General features: G+C 42.5%; 1 pseudogene; it reads left to right on the plus strand.

Moving 5' to 3' along the window:
- The first annotated feature begins 518 nt into the window (after window positions 1-518).
- LOC118585315 lies at window positions 519-760 on the plus strand (annotated as a pseudogene).
- The last annotated feature ends 8,251 nt before the right edge of the window (window positions 761-9,011 follow it).

Consider the following 9,011-nt stretch of genomic DNA (forward strand, 5'->3'; position numbering starts at 1 on the left):
AAAACCAACAATTAACCTTGCCTGCTCTTCCTCTTGGCTCCAGGGAGAGAGACCAGAGTATAACTCAGGTTTAGGCAGATGACTCCTCTCACTGAGGATCTTGACTCTTTTGCAAAGAGTTAGGGCAGCCAGGTCAACTTATACCGACGTGCTCTGGGAGGGTTCAATTATTGCAGAATATTTGTTTATACTGTAAAGATGTGTCTTGCCTAAGGTGCCTTCTGATTGGTTAAATAAAGAGCTAAAGGGTCAATAGCTAGGCAGGACTTCCAGGCAGAGAGAGAAACTGGGGAGAGGAATCTAGGTGGGTGATTTCACCAGCAAACTAGGAGCAAGTTGGATGTGCCATACTAGAAGAGGTAACCAAATCATGTGGCAGAATGTAGATTAAAAAATAAATATGGGTTAATTAAGTTATAAGAGCTAGTTGGGAAAAAGCCTAAGCAAAGGGCAAGTTTTCACTTCCGAAGGTGACATTCAGCTGGTAGTTTGAGGAGATGGTCCTTCCACCCTAGACCATGGCCAAGTTCGTCCATAACTTCACGGAGAAGTCACTAATAACCACTGCAGTGACTTACTCAAAGCCTTGTTTGACCCCGCTGAACTCCCTGCAGCTATTCTGAGTGAGAAAAAAATAATTCAAAGTGCTAAAACCGTTAAGGAAGCTGTGCTGAATGGTTTGGTGGCCACTGAGGTGTGGATGTGGTTTTATGTTGCAGAGATCATAGGCAAACATGGCATCGTTGACTATGATGTTTGAAGACTGATCTTTAACATCTGATTTTATTTGAGTTCCTATTTGAATGTTCTTGGGCTACATGTAATGAGACTGCTATCTGAATAAAATACAAGCTGTTGAAAAAAAGGCCAAGCTTTTATAGTTAATAATAAGTCTCTGGGTCATTATTTCAGAGCTGGCAGTCCAATGATATTCTGACAAGAAAGCTTGCTACATACTAAATGGTCATGAAGACCTGATGAAGGTCTGGGGCTGAGTCTTAGGATTCCAGATATTTCTTTCTTCTGTTCTATATTCTATGTTCATGTTCCTAGCCTGCTATTCAATATTGGGAATAATTCAATGCCCCTCTATGTGGCTAGAGTTTTCCTGCCTGGCCCACAGTCAGGATAAATCTCTCTCACCCGCCAGTCCCACAGTTGCTCAGAACCAACCAAGTAAACACATAGAAACTTACATTATTTACAAACTATATGGCCGTGGCAGGCTTCTTGTTATCTACTTCTTCTATCTTAAATTAACTCATTTCTATTAATCTATACTTTGCCATGTGGCTTGTGGCTTACCATTACCTTACATCTTCCTTGTCATGGCGGCGGCTGGAAGTATCTCTCTACCCTTCCATTTGCCACAATTCTCCTCTTCCTTGTCCCACCTACCCTATCCTTCCTGCCTGGATACTGGCCAATTAGCACTTTATTTATTTTAACCAATCAGAGCAACATATTTGACATACAGAACATCCCACAGCACCTCTACATGAATCCCCTTTCTTCTTCCTCTAGACAGAGTGGGTTCCGTTGTTTGAAACAAGTACAAAGTATCTCGACAGGAATATTTTCAGAAGAATATCAGGTCCAAAATCTAGCTTACACTTAAATTACAGTGGAGAATAAGAATTCTTCAAAAGAGGGGTGGGGAGATGGGCCAGGGCCAGTGGTTAGGCACTTTTGCCACACAAACATGAGGACCAGAGTTCAGATTCATAGAGCTCATGTAAATGCCAGATGAGTCATATTGACCTGCTTGTAATTCCAACCCTGGGAGGTAGAGATAGTGGATCCCCAGGGCAAGTTACTAGCAAAAGCAATCACACCGACAAGCTTTGGGCTTGACTGTGAGATCCTGCTTTGAAGAATAACATCTCTAGATGCATGTGCACCTATGTGTATACACTCTTGTGCACACAGGTGATCACATGCAAATATGCCTAAAAACATATGCATATCACACACTTGAAAATGAAAAAAGAAAAAAGATCATTATTCAAAAGAAATGTAAACTGATACTCTACTAAGAAGCAAGGCTGGTGGAACTTAGCTGTTGGGAGAGGGCATCCAAATGTTCTAGAAGCTGAGAATGGGTGCAGATTTCCTTTCTCAGCTTGACATTTGAGTTCTCCTCTATGACTTACACCTGACTTTCCGGGCCAGCCACAGTATTTCCTCTGATTAAGGCAAACTGCATATTCATTATTATCTACAAATGCCTGACTGTCTATTTTGTATACTTGTTTGTTTGTTTGTTTTGTTTTTGAAACAGGTGATATATAGTGCAGGCTAGTCTTGAATTCACAATCCACCTAGCTCAGCCTCCTAAATGTTGGCGTCACACATGTGTCACCACATCCTTACTCTATAGGTTTTACTAAGGATATAGCTTTGTCCTAGATTATGTCCACAGATCAATCTATTAATTGCCTTGGTCCTCTACAGCCTAAACACCACCTCTAAGTTTTTCTGATACCACAAATGAGTCAAGTTTCTGCTGGCTTTAAAATTCTCAAACTACTTTGTATCTCCCTTATCATTTCTAATTAGATTGTGCCCTTGAGTAACCTGTGTAGGGGACTTACTACTATCTTTTAATCTGAGCTTCCTTCTACTTAGCAGCACTCACACAGACAAGAATGCACACAGAGGGCTCAGTACCTGGTTGAACTCACAGCGACAAGCACAGAAACATTCTCCACAGGGCTGAGGTAGAATGATTAGGGTTTTCTGGAAATTACTCTTCCAGGCAGGAACACACCCTCAGTAGACAATGGTGGCTCCGTGCACTCTTATGGATTGGGAAGATAAGGAAATGGAGGTTTAAGTGGAGCCCCAGTCTGTGAGGACTCTCTGTATACCCATCTGTATAGTTCTCTCTCATCCAGAAGTGATAATCATCTGTACCAAGATAATGAAGGAAAGGCTTCCACACACAGTATAGAGTTTACAATGTTGAAAGTCAAAAGTGTGCAAAAGGGCTGGGAAGGGTAGTTAAACAGTACAGTGCCTGACAAGAAACCCTGCATTCCCTAGGTCCAGTCTTGTAGAGGAGGGGGAGGAAAGGGTGGGATGCAGCTCAGGGCACATTATGTACAAGTCATTGGGTTCAGGCTCTAGCACCACAAAACCAAAACCAAACAAGAGCAAAAGTACACGAAGTTTTACTTAAAATAATCCCACTTGCACCAAGTTCAAACAGAGGCCAATCTAATTCATGACTTCAAAGGTCGGTGTGGTGGGGAGGGGACAGGGGGGAGACTGGGAGGGCTTGGGGCAGACTGATGTGTTTGTGATAACTCATTGAAACTCTATTATTTGTGCATGTTTTTCTAAGTTTGCTGAACTTATTCTAAGGGTTTCTTTAGAGCCAGGGATGTGATGGCTCTGTGGACAGAGGTGCTTGCAGACAAGCCTGGAAACCCAATCTCATTCCCTGGAACCCACATAGGAAGAGAACTGACTCCTGAAAGTTGTCCTCTGACTACCATGCACATGCCTTAGCATGTGCACACCCCTCTTCAAATAAATAAATCAACAAATATAAGAATTTTAAAAAGCTTATTTAAAATAAGTAGTATATGTGTCATGTACTAAGAAGATTATAGCAGAAAATGAAAATCAATTTGGTGTTTCAAATGCTTAACTTTTAACAAAATAAAATCAGTACCACACAAATATTAATTAGTATTTCTTAATTTCCCAACTAAACTGTGCTAGCAGCAGAACATCAAAAGACAGCAGAAAATGAGTTGTACACATTATAGCCAACCCCTTTCACTGTGGGTTTCTGGTAGCCTTTGCTTGTCGGGAGAAACTGATGTTGTCCACTGATGTGGGATGTTCTGTATGTTAAATGTGTTGCTCTGATTGGTTAATAAATAAAACACTGATTGGCCAGTAGCCAGGCAGGAAGTATAGGTGGGACAAGCAGAGAGGAAAATTCTAGGAAGTGGAAGGCTGAGGCAGAGAGACACTGCCAGCTGCCATGACAAACAACGTGTAAAGATACCAGTAAGCCACAAGCCATGTGGCAACTTATAGATTAATAGAAATGGGTTAACTTAAAATATAAGAAAAGTTAGCAAGAAGCCTGCCATGGCCATACAGTTTGTAACCAATATAAAAGTCTCTGTGTGTTTACTTGGTTGGATCTGAGCCACTGTGGGACTGGCAGGTAAGAGAGATTTGTCCTGACTGTGGGCCAGGAAAACTCTAACTACAAAGAGAAAACTCTAGCTACAGTCCACTGGAGGCACTGAGTTGTATAGTATACATCTGTTGGAAAATGTTTACAATTCTGTAATTAGATGTTGTACTAAGAAAAAACCCCAGGCAACAGGAGGGAAAACAACATATCTATTGTGCTTCCTTTTTTCTTTAAATGTGGCAGGAGGAGGGTAAACAGATATCTATTCTGAAGCTATGATTTCCTTTTACACAGGCTTAACTTTAATGGTGGTACAACACCAGCTATTTAAGAAACAAACAGAATTTCTCTGCTATTGTCCCGGATGTTAGGACTCTATGCTGGAGCATCTGAAACCAAGAGGCCCATTTGAGTTACTCTTTTGTCCCTTTGCTTTCTAGTCTAACCCATCACAGGTATCTTTCTCTGGGGTGAACTCCTGGAAGCAATATTCCAGGGAAGGAGCCCTGTCAATGCTAAGAAGGAAGCACACAGTCAGGAGTAGCAGCAGCTAAGGACCCTCCCCGAAGCTCCCCACCGTTCCCTCCTGCCTGCCCAAGGTTTCCTTCATGTTCCTCTTCCTTCTCAAAGACTACCTCTGCACACAGGGCTCTGCTCTGTACTTGACTTACCACGTCCTTTAACAACAGTTTGCAGATGACAAGGATTCCAGCTTTCAAGGCAAAAGAGAATCTCTTCCTGTTTGTTGTCACATGAGGTTGATGTTGGCTCGTTGCTCCTTCCTGGATTGCTGCCTGGGTTTAGACACTACAAAGGGCACATGTTTCTAACTTTATTGTTCAGACCATAACAGAGGTTCAGTCAGTGTTGGCTGAGTGAAGACAGGAAAGGCTGGCGGCCTGGAATCACTTTCCAGATGCTCTCTGCCTTAGTGTTGCAGAGCTGTGCCTGAATCCTGGAAAAACAAACTTTGGGCCATATGGGGAGTTTAACGGGCATTCCTTCATCTCTGTCTGTGGGGAGTGGATACAGGGCTGGGTGAATGTGTATTGTTAACATGGGCACATCCACATTAATAACTCTAATGCATCAGATCTACGGAAATGACAAAGCCTTCTTTGGGTCCAAGTATTATTGACCAATGACTGACCATTAGCTAAGGCCAGTGTATAAATAGTACACACTACAGTTTCTTACTCAGGAGTATTTGCAGCTGAGACTGCTCTCTCACAGAGACCTCCCACTGAGACAAGTTAACCTCACCTCCTCATGTGGTACATAATCAATGCCTGATTTTCTGGGTTTCCTATTAGTGCCTGCATTAGAGTAAGCAAAGCCCACCTGACCCTAGCTAGCTTTTCTGTATGTGTGTCTGTTGTTTCTTCATTCTCCTATCATCCCAGTCAGGGTTCCTGGACCAAGCCAGGAAGGACTTAGCACCTGTCAATACACCTCTCAGGGTGTGACAGGGTGGAGTAAGAATATGATGTATTAAAGAGGTAGGAATGAGTTGTCACTTGGCAGGAGCTGGTTCTCTGCTATTAGGAAATTATTCATGTATACAACTGTGGCTTGGCATTCATAGTATTGGCTCACACAACTGTGTGTGCATGTGTGGTGGGGAGATAGCTCAGTTGGTAAAGTGCTTGCCTTGCAAGCATGAGGAATGTGATTCCTGGAACTACAAAAAGCCTGGGCATGTCAGTGTGCCTTTGCAATCCCAGTGTTAATCTTCTAGTTTCTTCTCTGTAACTGTGACAAATGCCGCCGTTACCAAAATCAATTTAGGAGAGGAGAAGTCACAGTCCATCACTGAGGGGAGTTAGAGCAGTATTTTCAACCAAGCAACTCACTTCACAGCCAAGAGTATAGCAGGAGCCATGAAGGATGCTGGGACTTGCTAGCTGCCTTACTCAGCTTTCAGTCTCATTCTTTAAGATTAATTTTTATTTTATGCATGTGAATGTTTGACTATGTGCATCACGTGTGTGTCTGGTGCCCATGGGGGTCAAAAGAGGACATTGGATCCCCTGGAACTAGATTTACAGACAGTTGTGAGCTGCCATTTGTAGTGGGTAGCCATTCTAGCCTTGGCCTGGAAGTTCCAACCCCCATTGAGGCTTCGGTAACGGTCACGCCTACAAGGCGGGGCTGAGGGAGGATGCTGAAGACCCAGGATTGAGAGGAGAGGCTGGAGGTAGACCGAGCAGAGTTCTCCAGAGAACACCGCCGGACTGCACTATACCTTTCCCAGACCCTGCAACCTACCCCTTCATTTGTAAGTTACCTCACAAAATAAACCTCCCTTTTAACTACGTGGAGTGGCCTTAATAATTTCACCAATAGCCAAATTCTGGTACAGTAGGTGCTCTTAATCACAGAGCCATCTCTCCAGCTCCTCAGCTAGTTTTCTTACGCAGTTTAGCACCAGATGTCTAGGAATAGTACTGTCCACAGTGGACTGGGCCCTTCTCTATCAACTAACAATCACGAGGACACCCCTCCCACACAGACATGTCCACAGACCAATCTGAGTAGGCAAGTCCTCTCTCAAATGACTCTAGGCTGTGCCAAGTTGATAGACAAAGTTAAGTAGTCAGCAGGAGGAGTTAGAGGAGCAACTTCTGGAGCTTTGGCTACCCAGCTCTTGGCAAGTTCTAGGCTAGTAAGAGACCCTGTCTCACAGGAAATACAAGAGTGGGTAGCTGAAGTGAGAACCCCCAAAAGTCTGGCTAATAATTTATTAAGGTGTGCAATGTTAAAACAGACTCAAAAAATACAGAACAAGATGCTGCTGCTGATCCAGCTGCAGCTGTCCTGCCCTTCCTTCCACCCAGGAGCAATGAGGACCAACTACAAGCCACACTCTCTGATGCTGGCTTCTGCTCCGACCACCCAAGACAGCGTGCGACCCCTCTTCTCCCAGCTCTTATGCAGTCACGTATGCAGACAAGACCATGCTCTAGAGCTTGTTACCTCAAAGCTATTGGCTGAATGGACTGGATTCTCATAACAGGTGGCACCTGAGGCCTCCATGTTATGGAACAACCCTTTTCTACACTATGAATATGTCTTACACTTATTTGCTAATAAAAAGCTGACTGGCCAGATAGCTAGGCAGGATGAGCTTGAGCATGAGAGCCAGACAGCTCCCAGGTATTTGGGAACAGGAGGTTGGGACAGGAAATGTCTGATTATACCTCCACACATACACTTTTCATACACATGTACACATACCCCACCATGTGCACCATCACACATGAACACTCATACATGTGTGCATGTACACATCTGCGTGCACACATGTGCGCGCGCACACACACACACACACACATGCACAAACCTACAGGCATAGAAAGTCTCATCAATGAAATAATAGCACAAAATTCCCCCAAATCATGGAAATAAATGGATATTCAAACACAATAGACATTTAGAATCTCAAACAGACACGAACCCATTATAGAGACTCTGCAAAGCAATACTAAACAAATTAAAGAATATAAAAAGCTCTAAGGAAAAACACCAACTTATTCACAAAGGCAAACACAGTAAAATAACATTAAACTTCTCAGCAAACACATTAAAAGCCACAAAAGCATGGATTTTAAGTCCTGGAAGTAAATAGCTTCCATCCAAGAAGCTAAACCCAGCAAAGCCAGCTTTTAAAACTAGAAGAGAAATAAAGACATTTCAAGACAAGCACAGATTAAACAGTTCATGACCTGCAGTAGCATCACAAAGATGTTTAAGGGAACCTTAAGCACAAAGGCGGCAGTGTCAGCCATGAGAATATAGGAAAGAATGAAATCTCCTAGTAGGGCTAAATCTCCTAAGGTGGACAAAGGAGAACTGAGACAGAATTAACTGTATCCAATACAATAAACCAGCAAACATCATCACAGGGAAAAAGATTATCCAACCAACCAGAAAAACAACCAACAAAATCATAGGAATCAGCAAAACTCTCTCAATAATAACCTTTAATAAATAAAAACAATATTAGTTGTCTAATTAAAACACAGACTAGTGGGCTGGAGAGATGGCTCAGAGGTTAAGAGCACTGACTGCTTTTCCCGAGGTCCTGAGTTCAATTCCCAGCAACCACATGATGGCTCACAACCATCTATAATGAGATTTGGTGCCCTCTTCTGGCCTGCAGTCATACATGCTGTATATGTAATAAATAAATAAATCTTAAAAACAAAACAAAACAATACAAAACACAGACTAGCTAATTAGACTAAAAACAATATCCAAATGCCTGCATTATCTCCAAGAAACACAGAACACATACAACTGACAAAGACATACAGAACTTGAGGCTTATAGAACGAAAGTCAGTACAGCAAACAAATGGAAGGGAACAGCTGGGAGAGTGCTTCTTACATCTGGATAAAACAGATGTCATGCTATTGGATAACCTATCAAGAAGGTATAATAATTTAAGTATATATGTTCCTAATGTTGACTCTCCCAATTTCAAAAAACAAATACTAGTGACATAAAGGGCTGATAGGTTGATACAGTAATAGTAAATGGTTTTAGTACCCACTCTCATCTTCATATAAGTAACCCAATTAAAGATCAACAAGAAACTTCAGAGCTAAACTATACATAGATAAAATGGATTTCACAGGCATCTATAGAATATCTTACTCTACAGATACAGGACTACACATTCTTCTCAGTAGCACATGGAACCTTCTCTAAAATGGACCATATCCTAGTCCATAAAACAAGTGTTTGGACGGGCAGTGGTGGTGCACACCTTTAATCCCAGCACTCAGGAGGCAGAGGCAGGCGGATCTCTGTGAGTTCGAGACCAGCCTGGGATACCAAGGGAGTTCCA

This window comes from Onychomys torridus, chromosome 6 (assembly GCF_903995425.1).
Source record: "Onychomys torridus chromosome 6, mOncTor1.1, whole genome shotgun sequence".
NCBI classification, from domain to species: Eukaryota; Metazoa; Chordata; class Mammalia; order Rodentia; family Cricetidae; genus Onychomys; species Onychomys torridus.